Source organism: Pectinophora gossypiella, chromosome 26 (genome assembly GCF_024362695.1).
Source record: "Pectinophora gossypiella chromosome 26, ilPecGoss1.1, whole genome shotgun sequence".
Lineage (NCBI taxonomy): Eukaryota > Metazoa > Arthropoda > Insecta > Lepidoptera > Gelechiidae > Pectinophora > Pectinophora gossypiella.
Window position 1 is genome coordinate 3,606,164 of NC_065429.1, and position 18,987 is coordinate 3,625,150.

The 18,987-nt window shown below is 39.3% G+C and overlaps 1 protein-coding gene across 2 annotated transcripts in view; it reads right to left on the reverse strand.

The window, feature by feature from the left end:
* Positions 1-1,470: 1,470 nt before the first annotated feature.
* LOC126378516 (LHFPL tetraspan subfamily member 2 protein) overlaps positions 1,471-18,987 on the reverse strand; it is a 492,824-nt gene continuing 475,307 nt past the window's right edge. Inside the window, exon 6 of one of the 2 annotated variants that reach the window (XR_007568087.1) lies at positions 1,471-1,491. The gene's annotated coding sequence lies outside the window, so the exon portion shown is untranslated. Of the gene's footprint in view, positions 1,492-1,881; positions 1,917-18,987 lie in introns of those variants that run through there. The other variant, XR_007568086.1, reaches the window with a different exon arrangement.

Below are 18,987 nucleotides of genomic sequence, written 5' to 3' on the forward strand. Positions count from 1 at the left end.
CAACGCTCAACCACTGGACCACGGAAGCGAGCAACAGCAAGTACACAATAAAACCCGTCCAAAAATGTCTGTCTGTCCGGTCGACGCTAAGCGACTGAATGTTTACATATCATAAGAAGCACAATAGTTTTGTATTGTAATGAGCAGCGCCTACGCACGCTACGTGTGCAGGATTCGGGAGAAGCAAGGTGGAAGCTCTAGCGGATATTATAAATATCACGGCCCCTAAAATGAGGGGTTTAGAGTTTTAGATGCATAATTTCCTATTCGCACAATATCCTATTCGCAAAACGTCCCATTCGCAAAATGATCCATTCTGGCAATGTCCCATTTGCACAATGTCTTATTCGCAAAATGTCCCTTTCGCAAAATGTTTCATTCGCACAATGTCCCATTCTCACAATGTCCTATTCGCAAAATGTCCCTTTCGCAAAATGTTCCATTCTCACAATGTCCTTTTCGCAGAAAGTCCCTTTCGCAAATGTTCCTATCTCACAATGTCCCATTCGCAAAATGTCCTATCGCTCCGAATCTAGTCCGGAATTACAGTTCATGCATAGCACTATAATTCACACAACACCTAATTATCAATTAAGCGGGTTTAGTTAAACGATTTATCTATTGTTGAGTGAGCAGTTCATAATCTCCTGCCAATTTCCGGCCAAGTGGTTAACGCTATTTGCGAAAAACTACAAACAAGTCGCTATATTAACAGTAACTTTGCGTCCCATTTTTTGAGCGCTGATGTTCAATCTACGGTAGTAGTAAATCTATGGTATGCACGCCCCCCTTTTTTTATTTGTTTATAACACTTCATAAATTACACATAGATTGTTTTAAAAACATCGCTAATCCTAAACTGGTTTGTTTCGATACCTTCTTCTTCGGCATACGCCACGCTTTCTCATATATTTAAAGAACTTACACAAAACAAATCTTTACCATTCACCTAGGTGCTTCATCATCATCAGCCCATTAACGTCCCTACTGCTGGGGCACGGGCCTTCCCTATGGATGGATAGGGAGATCGGGCCTTAAACCATCACGCGGGCCCAGTGCGGATTGATGGTTATTAACGACTGCTAATGCAGCCGCGACCAACGGCTTAACGTGCCTTCCGAAGCACGGTGGAGCTCGAGATGAAAACTTTTTTTTTTGTGGTCCCTACAAATATCTATGACCGGCCTTTGCGAAAGTTGCTTAACTTCAACAATCGCAGACCGAGCGCGTTTACCGCTGCGCCACCGAGCTCCTTACTTAGGTGCTTACTTAATTATAATAGAAAACAGGGGGGTTAAAATGGCCACATCAAAGCAATTCATATAAGGAAGCAATATTGCTATTTGACATTTGTTTGCATTGCGCACTTACTTTTATATGCGCAAATGTCAAATTGCAACAATACAATACAATACAAATACACTTTATTGCACCAAAGTAAAAACATTGCTTTCTTAGATGAATTGCTTTGATGTGGCCATTTTAACCCCCCTGGTCCCATTACACGGCTGGTGAGGAGTAGATGTACTAGCATACCACTGCGTAACCCTTAATGGTAACAGGCTTGATGCTGTTATGTTATGTTACATTGCATAATTATGCTTCAAACTTGCACCACGGCCCAACACATCACAATACCAGTGAGTTACTAGCATTAAACTACATAAAGGAGCGTCTTTTGGACCATTTACAAAGCCATTCTTAATGAAATATCGAACAGTATTTTGGGATAATTCGACGTCTCGAATGATGTCATTGTTATGAGCTTATAATAACATGTTTCTTGTAAACTAACATACTCAGAAGCTAAGTTTATTTAGTATTTGAGACTTATATCTACCGCATATGCAAACAAATGTCAAATAGCAATACTGCTTTCTGAGATGAATTGCTTCGATGTGGCCATTTTAACCCCCCTTGTTTTCTTATACTATGATTATACCATTCTTATCGTAGCTTCTGCCGATGACATAACTTTCGAAATGTAGGCCGATAATCTCGTTAAAATCGATTACGTCCGAGTGTCTCGCTCGTGACGAGTCAAAAAGTCGATTCTCGATTTTGTAGTCACGTAGAATTAAATAAAAACTACCAATATTGCATTTCGTTCTTTACTTTTTGCCTAATATATATCATTACTTATCACTAATTTAAGACACGCTCTTGTCGGTGTAGCATTCTTCATGCTGCGTTTTTAGGGAAAAATAGAGCAGTGATTTCCCTCTTGCCTTCCGCCCCGCAGTACTCTGTCTGACGCGATTGGGATGGCGCCCAGAGTAGTCTATTTCAAAGCCGTACTAGGACTCCTGTACTCCGCCTCTGAATAGCACTGACAGTTACTGATACCCTCTGTCAGGTTCCAAGTTACAGTACTTGTGACGCGCCCTTTCCAATATTTTTTTGACATGACTCTTAGACCCGTTGTCTTAAATTTTGTATTGGGTCCCTCCCCCTCCGGGTCCTTCCTCTGGGGCCCTCTGCACTCCCCATTTGTCCGGCCAAGTAGTTAATGCCGTTTGTGGCAAATCTACAATAAGTCATGTCAAAAAAAGGAAGCGCCTATTAGTGATATTAAATAAGATACAGAAAGAAAAAGGTACAGATAAAAAAGTGAAACTTAAAAACCATAACGCGGACGTTTCTGCCCAACGCGTAAGTGATTATAGACGTGAGTTGTATCTGTTACGGTCACCTAGGAAAACGAAAAGTCTAAACTTAAGAATGTCTTAAAAAAATCTTAAAAAACACACAGATGTTTTGCAAAACATCACTAAAAAATAAATAAAATAAAAATTAAATTTACGATCCGCTTCTCCTAAATACATAGGGCGTAACCGCTAAAATTTATGACGTAAAAAAAACGTATTCTTTTTTTCTGCCAATCCCCTTTGAGGCTAAGCCCGAGGACCGATTTGCAATAAAATAAAATTTATTTTTTTCTCAAAGTTTCGACTGTCATCGCGAAAACGTATTAAAAGTTATGAAAAAAAATCGGGATACTAAATACTGAATGATGTTCGCAGGAATAATATGCTTTAAATTTTTGGATCTTTACTCATTGGGTTGAAAACTGATTGCCTTTTTACTGCTTACTGGCCATAACATAAATAAACGGCCCACTGCTGGGCACAGACCTCCGCTCAATCAACGACCTCCGTGGTCTAGTGGTTCAGCGTTGGGCTCACGATCCGAAGGTCCCAGGTTCAAATCCCGGTAGGGACATGTCACAAAAATCACTTTGTGATCCCTAGTTTGGTTAGGACATTACGGGCTGATCACCTGATTGTCCAAAAAGTAAGATGATCCGTGCTTCGGAAGGCACGTTAAGCTGTCGGTCCCGGTTACTACTTACTGATGTAAGTGAGTAGTCGTTACATGAGCCATATCAGGGGCTTTTGGCAGCTCAATAATAACCCTGACACCAGGGTTACGATAAGAAGAATCAACCGGAGGCGTATGGAGCATACATTACACACTGCACATGTTCATTCAACGTACATTGAATTCCCAATTTATTGAATTCAATATTTAAGTAGCATTTCAATACATATACCTTACTAAGGACTAATTGTATTTTACTTAATTGGCGGCTTTTTGGCGGGAAACGGGAACAGGACAGTTGCTTTCTTCATTGAATAATCTAAATAATTAATACGAAGTAGTGCTTTGTGGTTAATGATCGCATTAAGTTAGTCGGAAGACATTCGCGAGTGTTATTATATCGGAGTATTCAATGATCAAAGTGTATTGCCTATTTTCGCTTCGTGCCAGGAAGCCGCTTCATAACTCGAAAGTTTATGCGGACTTTTGATTTAATTCGTTTGGGGTTCGGAGTAGGAGTCTACTCCGAGGGTGAGGGCTTAGGTTTCATCATCATCACCTTTCATCATTTCATTAATCATCAAGAAAAAAAATACGTAAGACATGGCTGTATGGGCATAGTTCCCTTTGCCTTACCCTTCGGGGAAAAACAAAACAAAAAAAAAAAATACTTAATTGGCTACTTGACAGTTTTCGGATAAGTATTTTAAAAATTACAAACGTTTATTTTTTATATCCATTAATATATTAAATTTTCTCGAAAAAGCTTTGTATTATAGAAAAAAAACATACTTAGGTACTTATGTATTTTTCTTCATTAATTTATTTCACCCTAAAACGGTTGGTTACGTGACATTTTGCCCAGTGACGTCACATTTCAATAAACAAAGAAACTGTCAAAAAGTATGACTTGAAACTTGACGGATATTTTTTGTTTATTTTTTATATGTGACGTCACACGAAGCTCAAACATGGCCGCCCGTATTTCGGGTCTTATAATAGGCAGATAAAAATATTGCATTCTTATTTTCTAAAAATGAAATATTTAAAATGATTTTAATAAAAAGAAAACTATATTGGATAATTAATGTTTTATTGTTACAAAAATTCAAAATTCAAAAATATTTATTTTTCAAAATTGGCTTACAAAGTTAGCGCTTTTTGAACGTCAAAAAAATTTTATTACATATTACGTAACTAGCTGTAAAACTACTACCACGTCGGAATCTGTAACGCTGAGGGAAAGACGTGGCCAGAAAACCTCCCAGCACAGGGCCCTAGTCCTACTGTTTCATGTTTTCCTTTGAACTGTCAAATAGCAAGTAGCAATTGAGTACCTAACAAGTTGGTTAACAAAAAGCTCGGTGAGATGTGGGTAAGTACTTAGGTCATGTTAATGGATGTACCTCTGTCTACCATAATTGGTATATTTATAGTCGTGTTCTTATGTTATGTTACCTATTGAACTATAATATGTTATGTTTTGTACCTACGTATGATAATTTCGGTACAAAGAAAGCGTATTTTCGATGCAACTTTTTGTTCCCAAAAATAGCAGTTGTATTTCAATATCCATATATCAAATAATACAGACAAAAACAGAGCCGACATTGCATTGAGTCGACACCTATAATTATATTTTCAAGATATTTTATACCCCACATCGTAAATTAAGAGCCGAAGATCGGCTACTATTTGTTCTCGGATTGTAAGTCGAATCTTTCTCGTTTTCACGAAGCTGTCATACTCATTTTAAATAAATTATTCGTGACACGGAAACGAAACCTTTGGGGGATGTTTCCATGAATCTGAGTTGATATTAAGTGGAATTTCCTGTTAATTATTTCCTTTATTAAACATTTCCGATAAAAGAAACACTTACTATTGTTTTTAGTATAATCGAGTAGATGGTGTATTTTTTTCGTTACGGTGTCACTAAAACTATGTTACACCCCGGGCACTTCATATAAACAACCTACTTTTACACAGGCACTACACATTGACATTATCGTACACACGCATCTGTGTGTGTGACGTCTGACACCATACGATTCAAGTCTAAACTATGTTCGAGGGGAGGGGTTAGGTAAACCTAGCTCAGACACTGGTGGGGAGCGGATAGTTGCCGTTCTATAAATAATACTATTCCTTATTCTATGACTCTGTATAGAGCCACATTTTTATTGACGTGACTTATTGTATATTTGCCGCAAAGGGCTTTAACTATACTTAAAAAAAAGAGGCTACTTGGTTAGCTTAAAAAGAGAGACACAAATAAATTGTAGAAACAATTGTGACGATAAGGATTAAGAATAATTACAATTAAAATAATGATTATGCTGTAAATAATACCCATACCAAAAATCAACGTATTCCAACGAATTTAGGCACCCTAACGACCTCCGTGGTCCAGTGGTTGAGCGTTGGGCTCACGATCCGGAGATCCCAGGTTTGAATCCCGGTGGGGACAAATCACAAAAATCACTTTGTGATCCCTAGTTTGGTTAGGAAATTACAGGCTGATCACCTGATTGTGCAAAAGTAAGATGAACCGTGCTTTGGTTTGTAATCCACCTCACAATCCACATGATGGAAGAAGGCACTTTATTTTACAGGTTTTATGGTGAATGTTGTGTTCACTTGTAATAGGCTTACACATAAGTACTGTTTTACTTTGTTTAATTACGTTCTAACTAAATGTTATAATGTGCATAGCTGTAAGTGATCCATAAATAAATAAATAAATAAAGGCACCCTGGACCTCATGTTTTTTTTTTAAATAAGACTAACGCGACAATCGAGTGACTTTCAATAGTTATTAAGGCAGTTTAAGTCCGAAATGTTCGAAAGCAGTATTTTATTTTTATATGACTGTCTATATTATTACTAGTGTGAAGGGCATTTTATACGAAATTTTTGGAATTATTATGAAAACATTTTATACCTTAAGAAGTTAACCAATTGAATAAGATGAATAACGGCCTCAGTGTCCAGTTGGCTGAGCGTTGAGCTCACGATTCGGAGGTCCCGGGTTCGAATATGTGCGGGACATAAAAAAAAAAAACATAATAAATTCTCAATTTTCGAATTTAGAAAAAAAAAACAAAAGTTAGAAAATTAAACAATTATTTTGTTAGAATGCACTAACCCGCTATTATTTTCCTGTACCCAAAGGTTGCCTGGAAGAAATTGCTGCATGAGCAATAAGGCCGCCTGTTGTGCTTTTCTGTATAATAATGTTCTCCTTACCTCTGTATTTTGTGTCCATTGTGCTCAATAAAGTATTTTATCTATCTATCTATCTAATTATTCGACTATACCCCAATTGGGATAGTTAGAGGTACATCCATCGCAAGGTGAACTAAGTACCCACGCCTCACCGAGCTTTCTGTTAGACCAACGTGATAAGTAAGTCGTATCGCCGTCTATAATGGTCGAGCCAACTGTGTTAGTGAAAACTGCACTTATGGTAAATTAATAACTCATTGGTGCAAATCCAGTACTGGGTATCGAACCGGCGCACCCCGTTCAAGAAACAACAGGACACACAGAACCACAGTGAAATTGCTTCAGAGCTATAAGGCCGCCCATATGTACTGTTGCTAAATGTTATGTGCAATATCGATTTTGTTTTGATATCGATTTGACCACATTGACTCTCAAAGGAGTGTCAGGTTTTCACCCCTTCTTTTTTGCCGTGACTTATTGTAGATTACCGCATATGGCATTAACTACTTGGCCGGACAAATAGAGCGTTGAGGGCTACCCAGTAAGGTGTCCACCACACAGCCCTAATTGATTATTAAGCAGCATGGAAGCAACACACAAGCTGTTAAGTTATTACAAAGTAATTACGAACATAATTATGAGTAAAGTACCGATTGTTTAGTCATAATTACAATATGTCTTTAAGGGTTAGGGTATAGGCATAAGAGGAGCGGGGAGCGGATTTTGATTAACGATTGTTTTATGACGCGCACGCATATTGGTGGGTGATTATTGGTGCGTATTATACGTCTTCTGTTCTTCTTGTATACTGAGAGGTCTTCTTCTTCTCTCGTGTGGGTTGTGAGGTGGAGTACCAACCTCATCAACCCTGGTGTCAGGGTTACTAATTAGCCACCAAAGGCCACTGACATGGCTCACGTAACGATTGCTTACTTACATCAGTAAGTAGCAACCGAGACTAACGACTTAAGCACGGATCATCTTACTTTTGGACAATCTGGTGATCAGCCAATAATTTCCTAACCAAACTAGGGACCACAAAGTCATTTTTGTGATATGTCCCTACCGGGAATCGAACCCGGGACCTCCAACCCAACGCTCAACCACTGGACCATGGAGGTCGTTATAAGTAGTGTTTGCTAGTGAAAAGACGAGCTGTGGTGTACAGTCATGAGCAATATACTGTACCCACTTTAGGACTCTGTCGCACGAACATATTTGACATTTAGTGAGACTTACAGTTCAATTTGTCAAAAAAGTTAATGTGACATGGTACCAAAATGAATACATATTAATGCTCTTGACCGTACAGAAAATACTGCTCTGGTTTATGAGACATCGTATTAGATAATCAAAAAAAAAAAAAAACAAAAAGTATTTATTTTCTTTTCTTACATGTTTTTCTTAAACTAATTACTGGAGCCTCCTTTTAAGCAAAATATGCCTGTACCAGGAGACCCCGCTCTTCTATAACAGTAGTAAATAGGTAAGAAAGTTTTGTTACCTTTACGTTTTACAAATAAGCAATTAAAGAATGTTTGTATAATGTGTGTATGTGTGCGTGTATGTGTCTGTGTGTGCGTGCGTGTGTGTGTGCGTGCGTGTGTGTACATGTGTGTAAGTGTGGGCGTGCTCGGGCAATGAGGGTAGATTCCTCCTGTCTCTTCTCTCCTGATAATGTTATTCCTGTTATTTGAAACTCTGTTATTACAATGAGGAACTTTCCAATCGACGTTCCCCTAACACACGGTAGATGGCGTTGTTCACTTTAACCACTCACGATCCGGAGGTCCCGCGTTCAAATCCCGGTGGGGACATATCACGAAAATCACTTTGTGATCCCTAATTTGGTTAGGACATTACAGGCTGATCACCTGATTGTCCGAAAAAAAGATGATCCGTAGGAAGGCACGCTAAGCCGTGGGTCCTGCTTACTTACTACTAACTAAAAAAAGTTAGTAGTGGTTACATGAGCCATGTCAGGGTCCTTTGGATTCAATATGGGCGATTCAATAGTAACACTGACACCAGGGCTGATGATGTTGGTAATCCACGAGGAAGACTATTAATATCTCAAAATATCCATCAATACCAGCCGCGTTGAAATTAATTCATTTAAAAAAGCAATCTTAGTTAAATAAAGGTCATAACTCGAATAAAAGCGTTTACGCATATCCGCTACCGCTTATCACCATAAACTTGACCTAACCATCATATTTACATACCGGCTACATTATCCCGGGCTACGCATATTCATAGCCATGCCACGGTAGTCGGTGGTCGTGGGTTTGAATCCCGGGTTGCACATTAACTGCTTTTTTTTCTCCGCACAAAGCATTTCTTTGACAGTCGTATTTTTACGACGTCGCAAAAAGTTACAGTGGCACCACACGATGCGTTGTCGATGCGTTACGACGACGAAGCTACGAACATACTACTTGTTGTTTATCGAAAACTGTAAGGAGTCATAACTTTTACATCGAGGAACATTTTGTACACTGTTTTAAGTTTACGCGGTTATTATCATAATTAAAACAGTGCCATGATCACGGGATGACATCAGTCAGTCATCAGTCATCCCGTGGTCATGGCACTTGCAACAGTGTCGAAATATCGGGAGTCTCATATCCCTGCTTTAAGCGCGGTAAGAACCCGTTATTATGTGTTTTAATTTTGTACACTGTCTTTTATCTACCTAAACTCGCGCTTGAGATCCCTAAAGGGATAGGCAGCTTGTACCCATGACACAAGTCCTAAGATGAATGTGAATTGATGAAAATAGTCACGGGTGATCACTCTATCATCCATAATAATAGCCCACAATGTTAGAAGGGACCTGGATCCTTTGGATTCTTTAGGCCAGGCGCGCACTACGAGTATTTCGCCGCGCGGCAGAAAAAAGCAGTGGCATAATGTCGCACTGTAATACTGTACCAAACAGTTTTAAATTGTATTGCGCGCACTTGACGGCAGAGCCGCCGCAGCGGCGCAGTATTACAGTGCGATATTATGCCGCTGCACTTTTCTGTCGCGCGGCGAAAAACTCGTAGTGCGCGCCTGGCCTTAGTCTTAAATGGTCGTAAGCCACTAACGAGTAAGGGTAAGAGTGCATAGAATGTGTCTCGCTCGATTTTTGCGTTAGACGGCACACGGTGAGAATCAGGTGGTTTGGTAGGTCAAACATAAATTATGATATTCTGATTACTAAATAAAGATAACGGCTCAACGTGCCCTCCGAAGCACGGAATCATCTTACTTTTTCGGACAATCAGGTGATTCAAGCCTGAAAAGTCCTTACCAAACAAAGGACAGTCTCACAAAGTGATTTCGCCAATGTCCCCGGACCTCCAGATTGTGAGCCTAACGCTCTAACTATTAGACCACGGAGGCTGTCGGCTATTAGCCGTAAAAACCCCTCCACCAACCGGCATTGGAGCAGCGTGGTGGAGTATGCTCCATACCCCCTCCGGTTGATTGAGGGGAGGCCTGTGCCCAGCAGTGGGACGTATATAGGCAGTTTATGTAAATAAAGACAGTTCTAAAGGTGACAAAAAACGTTCTTTTTTTTTCTATTTTTATTAATTTGATTTCGGAATGTTTGAAACCACGTCCTCCACGTTCATGAGTCGTTGATGATTCTACATTAAAAAAAAATGCAGTGGAAACAAATAGACTAGATAACATTATTATAAGAGATCATTTCAAAAGTCTACTTCGACGACGCAACGGCCCGGAAACGCTCGTGTGGCCTTACCCTTAGTAGAAAATGGTCTTGATTGCTATTCTATTCAAATGAAGGAAGGAGACAAAAGGTTATGGTTAAAAATCTTGAATTCTTGATGTTATTGGTCACCAAATACCCACCACAGTAGCCATCTGGTGCTATTATACAGGGTGTTAGTGACATCGTAACGAAAACTTTGGGGAATGATTGAGACTATAATTCCGAGTTGATATCAAGTGGAATATTCCGTCGCTAAATTAATGTTTATTTATGTGTTATTCAAAATTATTTTCAATTCTATACTTTTGCGATGGAAAGTTCCACTTGATATTAACTCAGAATCATGATTCATGAGTCGAATCACCTCCCTCAGTATTCGTTGTCATGACAGTTACACCATGTGCAGTCATGAGCAATATAATGTACCCACTTTAGGACTCTCTCGCACTAACATATATTTTAACATTTAGTGAGACTTACAGTTCAATTTGTCAAAAAAGTTAATGTGACATGGTACCAAAGTATATACATATTAATGCTCGTGACCGTACAAGTACTTACAGGTAGCCATACGACTATGTATGGATATTTGTGACACCGTAACGAAAACTTCGGGGATGATTCAGGCCATGATTCTGAGTTGATATCAAATGGAATTTCCATTAAAAATTCATGAAAGTTTTTTTTTTAATTATTTTTAGTTCCGTACTTTTGCGACGGAAAACTGCACTTACTATTAATAACACCCTGTATATAGTGTAGTAAAAACGGTATGGACAAAAATGTGGCGCACAAATTCAATTCAATTCTTGATGAATGGCTTCTGTGTGGTCACAATTCTGCCAGTATCACGTTTGAAGATGTGGCGCACAAAATATTTGCGCCCAACTGGGCACCCTGTGTTGTGTCAAATTTTTTACCGGGTGAGAGCCCTCAGCAGTCCCATTGCAGGCTGAATCATTTAATTGTCGGGAAAAGTAGATGATTCCGTCTTTTTTTTTAGACGTGACTTATTGTAGATTTGCCGCAGATGGCATTAACTAAGTACTTGGCCGTAAAATTCCGGGCTTCGGAGATTGCGTTTATTTAACTGTTTTTAATTTCCTTTATATTTTTAATGTACATTGAAATGTAAACGTAAATTTATTAAATGGCTAGTAAAAGGTCCTATGGACACGTCGGCAGAGTGATAACAGTTTTTTTATTCGCAATGATTCTCAAATGACCCATAAAATGTTCTTCAAACAAGTTTTGAGATAATGTCCTTAATGAAGTATCAAAACACACCCTGAGTCACTGTGGCCGTTTCGAGCCCTGGTACCTTTTTTTTTTTTGACGTGACTTATTGTAGATTTGCCGCAGATGGCATTAACTACTTGGCCGGTTATAATGTCATCACGCCTGTATTCCTGATGGAGTAGGCAGAGCAGAGAAAGTATACCCAAGCTTCGACAGCTATGTTTGAGGTAAATATTTGTCAACACATAGCCCTGGTACCGGACTTGCACCAATAAGATGCAATTAGTTTATTTTAAGTTTCCTTTGGCAAACTATGCGCCAACATCACCATGTAAGTACCCATTTTTTTACGGTCTCCCAAGATACAGGCTCCGCCTAGTTTGGGAACCTCTGTTCATTTGGATATATTTTTAATATAAGTACCCATCCTATTTTATGTGCCTCATTGTATTGTTTTGGTAATAAAAACAGTTTTTATTTTTTATTTTCATTTCATTTTCAGTTATCAATTTATTCTAAATTCAGTTTCCTTTAATACAGTTGGCTCGACCATGGACGGCGATACGGCTCACCTATCACGTTGGTCTAACATAAGCTCGATGAGCTAACCTAACCCTAAGCATCTTGCGATGGATGTAACTCTGACTATCCGAATCATCCCCTGTTATAAAAATCATCCCCTGCCTCAACAAGAATATTAATTTTTTTTTTTCGACCATCTCGTCGTTGAGAGCAGACGTGTGCGTCTGCTATTGATTTGAAGTCAAATATTTTATTTTTTATTTAATTCCAATTATTCTTATCCAACATCGGTCGCTCTCTTATTGGCTTGGGGGGTTTCGCATTTGGCACAGGCGCCATATTGAAGCTTGTATAGCGGCGTCCCTCTCGGCTGTCGTCATCGTTCTCGGTGTGCGGAAACTATACAAATTGCTAGTAATTGCAAGTCAAGAAAAAAACCAAGTGAAAAGAGTGGTCGGTGCGCGGATTCGAACTCGGTGTCTCGTGGTTGAGTGTCGGTCGTTCTACGGATGCGCCGGCTGGGAGTGTGCGGCCTGCGGCGAAATTGTGATCCGTACGCAAGTTGACAGCGATATTGCGGAACGTCAGTGACCAGGTTGTATGACCCCTCGCTTATGAGATATAGTGTAGCTGTCGGTATCTCGCACGATTGGTTAGCGCGCGTGCCTTCGCTTCTCGGCTGGCCATACAAACGAGTGAGTTCCTTCGAACACTACTATACACGAGCGATTTTAGCGAGCGAGATAAGTTGAAGAGTAGAATTAATACTGAAGCAATACTCAATATGCCTCGTAATATGAAATGTGTGATGTGTGAAATGCATGCTGGTGTGGGGGAGAGATTACAATGTACTAACTGCAGATTATGTTTCCATTATGCTTGTCTAGATATGACGAAAGATTTCTTTGCTTCGGAGCGTCATAACTTGGACCGCTCCTGGAAGTGTTTAGAATGCGCACAAAAACTTATGCACGAGGGGCTGTCTGGAAGCGTACTTAATAAGTCAGCTGTAATCTTCGACGTTTCAAACATGTCCATTGATGACCAACCCTACGGACGGCATGTTTCAAATGCATTGAACGCTAATTTAGACGAAGCAACTGCAAATATTTCCAATGTAAATAACTTGACCTCATCAAACAGTGCTTCACGCCACTACTCCACAGAAAATATCACAGTAAGAAATAAAGTATTTCAAAAAGTCGATAGGACAACTAATTCTACATCTGACGAATTGCGAAACATTATGAGGGAAGAATTGGATAAACTACTTACCATTAAAATTGTTTACTTAAAATCCTCTCTTTGTGACAAAATACACGAAATGTCTGAAAGATTATCTAGACTAGAGATTAAACTGAGTGAAGCTATTGACAAGAATGAAGATAATAATAATAATTCTTTGCTCGACGTGGAGCCCATCGAAAATAAAATCGACATCCTTGACGAAAAGCTAAATAGAATTGAAGCTAAACTTATAGCCTCAGAATCATTACCACTACAGCAAAGTGAACTTCGTAGAGTGCATATCCCGCAGCTGCAGCAGTGTAACAATCGGCAAAATTCCGAACAAAATACCGAAAGTAGAAATATAAATTCTATGTCAAAGAATAGGATCAATAAGAGAACTCGAGATCCACCGCAGCCAGTAAAACACAGTCAACAAAAGTCCTTACAAGCACAAAATGCTACTACGCATTCACCAAAACCAGACCACCAAACCAGTGAAGCACAGCCTCATCCAAGTTGGGATGTGCCACAAACTGAGAATTCTGTAGTTGATGAGGGCGAATGGCGTACGGCTGGGAAATACAAACGTTCCTCAAAAATTCAAATTCTGCGCGGTACGGCGGATCCTGCTTCCACCCTACTTCAGGCTTCAGAAAAAGTAAAATACTTGCACCTTTGCTATGTCAAGTTGGGAACGACTGATAAGCAAGTACATGACCATCTTAAAACAATTTGTAGTGCTGATGTTTGTACAGTTGAAACGCTGCGAGCGCGGGGTAACTACGCCTCTTTCAAAATCGGAGTACCTACAAGATTTGTGGACTTAGTATTGCGGCCAACAAATTGGGCAGAAAACATTTGTTTTGGGCCTTGGCGCCAGAACTTTCGTAGCAAGAAACATTCGTAAAAAAATGCGACTCAATAATATAAAACTCTATTACCAAAATGTAAGGGGAATCAGGTCTGCCATTAAATCTTCTAGATTCAGGTTCAATCTAGAACAGTCGGCACATATTGACATTCTAGCCCTAACTGAGACTTTTTTGGATGACTCTGTCTGTGATAGCGAACTATTTCCACCAGACTTTACAGTAGTACGCAAAGATAGGCTGGGGAATACAGGTTATGGCGGAGTGCTTCTCGCGTTTCGTAGACACTTTAAAGTTCAAATTCTTACTGATATTGACGGTCTCACTGAGGACAAAGAAATTTTATTTGCCAAAGTAACATGTAAATTTTCTAAATTTATTGTATGTGTAGTATATACACCTCCTAGGACTAAAGATGATAATTATGTAAGTGTATTTAATTGTATCGAAAATGCTATAACAAAGTATTCATCTGTTGACTTTTTAATATTAGGAGATTTTAATTTAAATACTGCTAGTTCTAATGTTAAGTATAACTTTGAGTTATTGACGAATTTTTGTAATGTCAAACAACATAATAATGTTTTTAATGAATATGGAGGCATGCTAGACTTGGTGCTGAGCAATTTTAATGATACTGATGTTGTTGTCACGAATGAGATCGATCCGCTTATTTGGCTGGATCGCCCGCATCCAGCCCTAGAGGTGGAACTGTCGATACCAAGCAATTATCGCTCAATCGAGCGACCCGTTTTGAACAGTGAATTAGATGCAGTCCCGGAATTTAATTTTCGTAAAGCAAATTTAAGGGTACTATATTCTGCGTTGTGGGAGGCGGATTGGTCTGGAGTGCTCTTGGAGAGTGATGTTAACATAGCCACAAATTTATTCTATGCAATACTATATCGCATTTTTGCCATTCATGTTCCATTAAGGAGAAAAAAAACATCCAATATGCGATATATCTACCCCAAATGGTACACGTTAGAAATTATAAAATACATACGTCTTAAACATTTCCATTTAAAAAGATATAAATCTGAAAAGAAAGACTTTAATAGGGAACTGTTCAAATATTACCGTGAATATGTAAAGTATTTGATAAAGGAGGCTCATAGCAAGTACATAAATCAGCAGCAAACGAGTATCTTGGAAGATCCTGCAAAATTTTGGCAATACGAGAAGGATCGGAAAAGTAACAGGAACCAGATGGTTACCTTCACACATAAGAACGATACAGTCACTGGGCAGGCAGCAATCGACGCCTTTGCGGAGCACTTTGGTTCCGTTTTTCTTAAGGAATCTCCTGTCCTCGATGCTGATAAGGCTAAAAGGAATGCCTCTGAGCCGAGGTCACTTGTAGCTATATGTGAGGTCAATCATATTGATCTTCGTCGTGCTGTTCGAAAGCTAAAGGTCCGATCCGCGGCTGGCCCTGACCTAGTCCCACCCTTTATTGTCAAGGATTGTTCTGCTGTATTTGAGACTCCGTTATTGCATCTGTATAATCTAGCATTAAAATCTTCAGTATACCCCATAGCTTGGAAAATCTCTAGAGTTACCCCGATACCTAAAGAAGCACGGAATCATGATGTGGCGTCTTTTAGACCGATTGCCATCTTGTCAGTGTTTGGTAAACTCTTCGAAGCCATCATTGATTTTCGTTTGAGGCGGCAAATAGAACCATTACTAAATAACTGCCAACACGGTTTCCGAGCTTCCAGATCTATTAGCACCAACCATATAAACTTTACGGATTATATTGCTTCGGAACTAGATGCTAGACAACAAATTGATACAATTTATTTCGATTTTAAGAAAGCCTTTGACTTAGTAGACAATGATGTCCTCCTGACAAAATTAGCACAATTTGGTTTTGATTCGAAACTTATAGCATTCTTTTCTAGTTATTTGCGTGATCGTTGTCAGTATGTTTCACTTGATGGCTGTCGGTCAAGGAGCTTCTATACTAGATCGGGTGTCAGTCAGGGAAGCACGCTGGGCCCTACATTGTTCCTTCTTATGATTGATGACCTTCCAAGTGTTATACGTCACTCTAGATGTTATTTATTCGCAGACGACCTTAAGCTCTGTACGAGGATAGGAGGACCTGAAGACTCTTCTGCTCTCCAAAATGACATTGACGCAGTACTTGAATGGACTCATGTGAATAATCTCCAGCTAAATGTAGCCAAGTGCAAGGTCATCACTTTCGCTAGAATTGTGCCAGAAATCTTCACCTACCACCTTGGAGAAAGGCTCATGGATCGGGCTACAGAGATAGAAGACTTAGGCTTGACTTTAAATACTCAGTTTAAATACAGTCAACACATCAAGGAGCTTTGTAAGAAGGCCAACAAAACACTTGGCTTTGTTATAAGAACAGTGTACCCATTTAATGACATCAGGGTGGCACTAGCCCTATATAATGTTTATGTCAGAAGTCGGTTGGAGTTTGGGGCTATAATTTGGGACCCCCATGAAGCAAAATATATAAACATGATTGAGAAAGTCCAAAAGAAGTTTGCTCGATTTGTCTATAAAAAGACCTTTCAATACTATCCATATCTGGTTCCCTCTATGTTCATTTACGGTATGATTGGTCTGGATAGTTTATTATTGAGGCGCAAGCTGCTGACGATTATGCATTATCATGCCGTTATAAGCGGCAAGGTAAACAATCCGACAGCAGCGTCTCGAATGAATCTGTTTGTCCCAACACCTTACCTAGCAAATCGCGCAGCACCGCCACGGCGTGCTCCGCCGATTCTCGCGCCGATCCGCGCTCGTACATGTAGTGCTGCAAACGCTCCTACAACAAGAGCTGTTTCCTTATTGAATGAAATGTTCGCACACCAGTCGCATGCCAACATATTTCAAAATAGTGTATCTGTGTTTCGGAAATTTACTGTCTTGTTCCTTAATGATAAATTAAGGATCGAAAGCAGTATTAAAATGTAAAATGTAATAAATACCTATCTATGTTAATGTAAAGTTTAATGCATCCTTTTTGACTAACATATAAGTGCTTTGGCGTTAGCTGTAAGCTTATATTGTGAATTGAATAAATAAATAAATAAATAAATAAATAAATAAATTAACATAACATAACATAACAAATACTTTATTGCACAAACACGAAAAAACAAAATACAACAACAAAACAGAAATGGAATGAGTACAATAGGCGGCCTTATTGCTAAGTAGCAATCTCTTCCAGTCAACCTTTAAGTATAGGAGTTATTGAATATTATGTAATATAGCGGGATAGTGCAGCATGGGAATGCTTGTGCGTATAAATATAAATACACTTTCGACAACATAAACTACATAATAAATAGAATAAAATACGTGATAAAGGGTGAGGGAGGAAAAATAGTTCTTGCGAAATAAATTACACACCTTCTATAACTTAAACTTTCTTTCTTGTTCAAGTGACATTTCTCAACTACACTTAATTCTTCTTCTTCTATCGTGTGGGTTGTGAAACGGATGACCAACCACATCAACCCTAGTGTCAGGGTAATTATTGAACCGCCAAGACATAGCTCATGTAAGTAACCGGGACCAACGGCTTAAAGTGCCTTCCGAAGCACGGATCATCTTACTTTCGGACAATCAGATGGTCAGCACGTAATGTCCTAACCAAACTAGGGACCACAAAGTAATTTTTGTGACATGTCCTCACCGGGATTCGAACGCAGGACGTCCAGATCGTAAGCTCAACGCTCAAACACTGGACCACGGAGGTCGTTATTATATTAAAATAGATAAAAGAATACTAAAACAGCCAATAAAAGACTTAATGCCAAATAGCCATTCCCTCCAGACCTCCAAGGTTTTATGTCCAAAAGTCATCTCCGTAAAGATATCGTAAGGCGTAAAAGATGACAAAAAAAGCTATCAGAATGATAACCTCCTTCTTTTTTGAAGTCGGTTAAAAAGAGTTCCCTCATTCAGCGCTTATCGCTATCGACCCGCTAGGGTCGATTCATTATTTCAAATATTTTTCCTCTCAGACGACGCCGACGACAACGCTGAGCCGAGGTTCAGGAACAGGCCTGAGGGTGCCCAGTTGGGCGCGAACCTTGGCTCAGGGCGTCACTTAAATAAGTGAAGATGATGATGGTAGTTTAAAAGACTGACAGTAGACGAAGAAATAAACGTTTTTGTCTTTTATCTTTCGCGGCTCGTTGATGAGGTCGATCATTGACCTCGCAAAGTACACGAGAGCAGAAAATTAAAGTCAAAACTATCACCAGCCCCCGTTTAAGAAGCCCACAGACTCTAACAGCCACTTAAGCTTCCCAATATAGATTTGACAATCCCATAAAACTTGCCCAGCGGTGGGCTATCGCCGCGATAAAGCCAATAGACTTCAATAAATGCCATTTGGAGTCCCCTGGCGTATTGGCTTTGACTCTGAGTATAGGAAGTGAACATGTTAATATGCTAAGCAGAATAGTGGAGTATGACCAGTCTACGGTTGGTTGCATTGGCTAGTGTGTTTTTTTTACGTTTTTATTATTATAGCACACCAACTTTACAAAAAAGGTTATTATAAAGTTAGTGATTATTTAGGAGACATGAATGCATGGGATTAACTGTCTGAGAATTGATATTAGGCAGCTAAATTACTCAACTGTATACAAATATTTTAAGAAGAAAGAACGTCTAGTGCCCTGTGCCGAGGTTTTTCTTGCAGCTTCTTTTCCCCGGCTATACAGGTTGTGAGAAGCAGCAGTAGTTTTAGGCGGATGAGACGTTCGTTATGTAAAAATTGAATAAAGATATTTTTGAATTTGAATTTGAATGGTCGAGTGAGAGCCTTCTCGGGTGAGAGCCTTCAGCGCT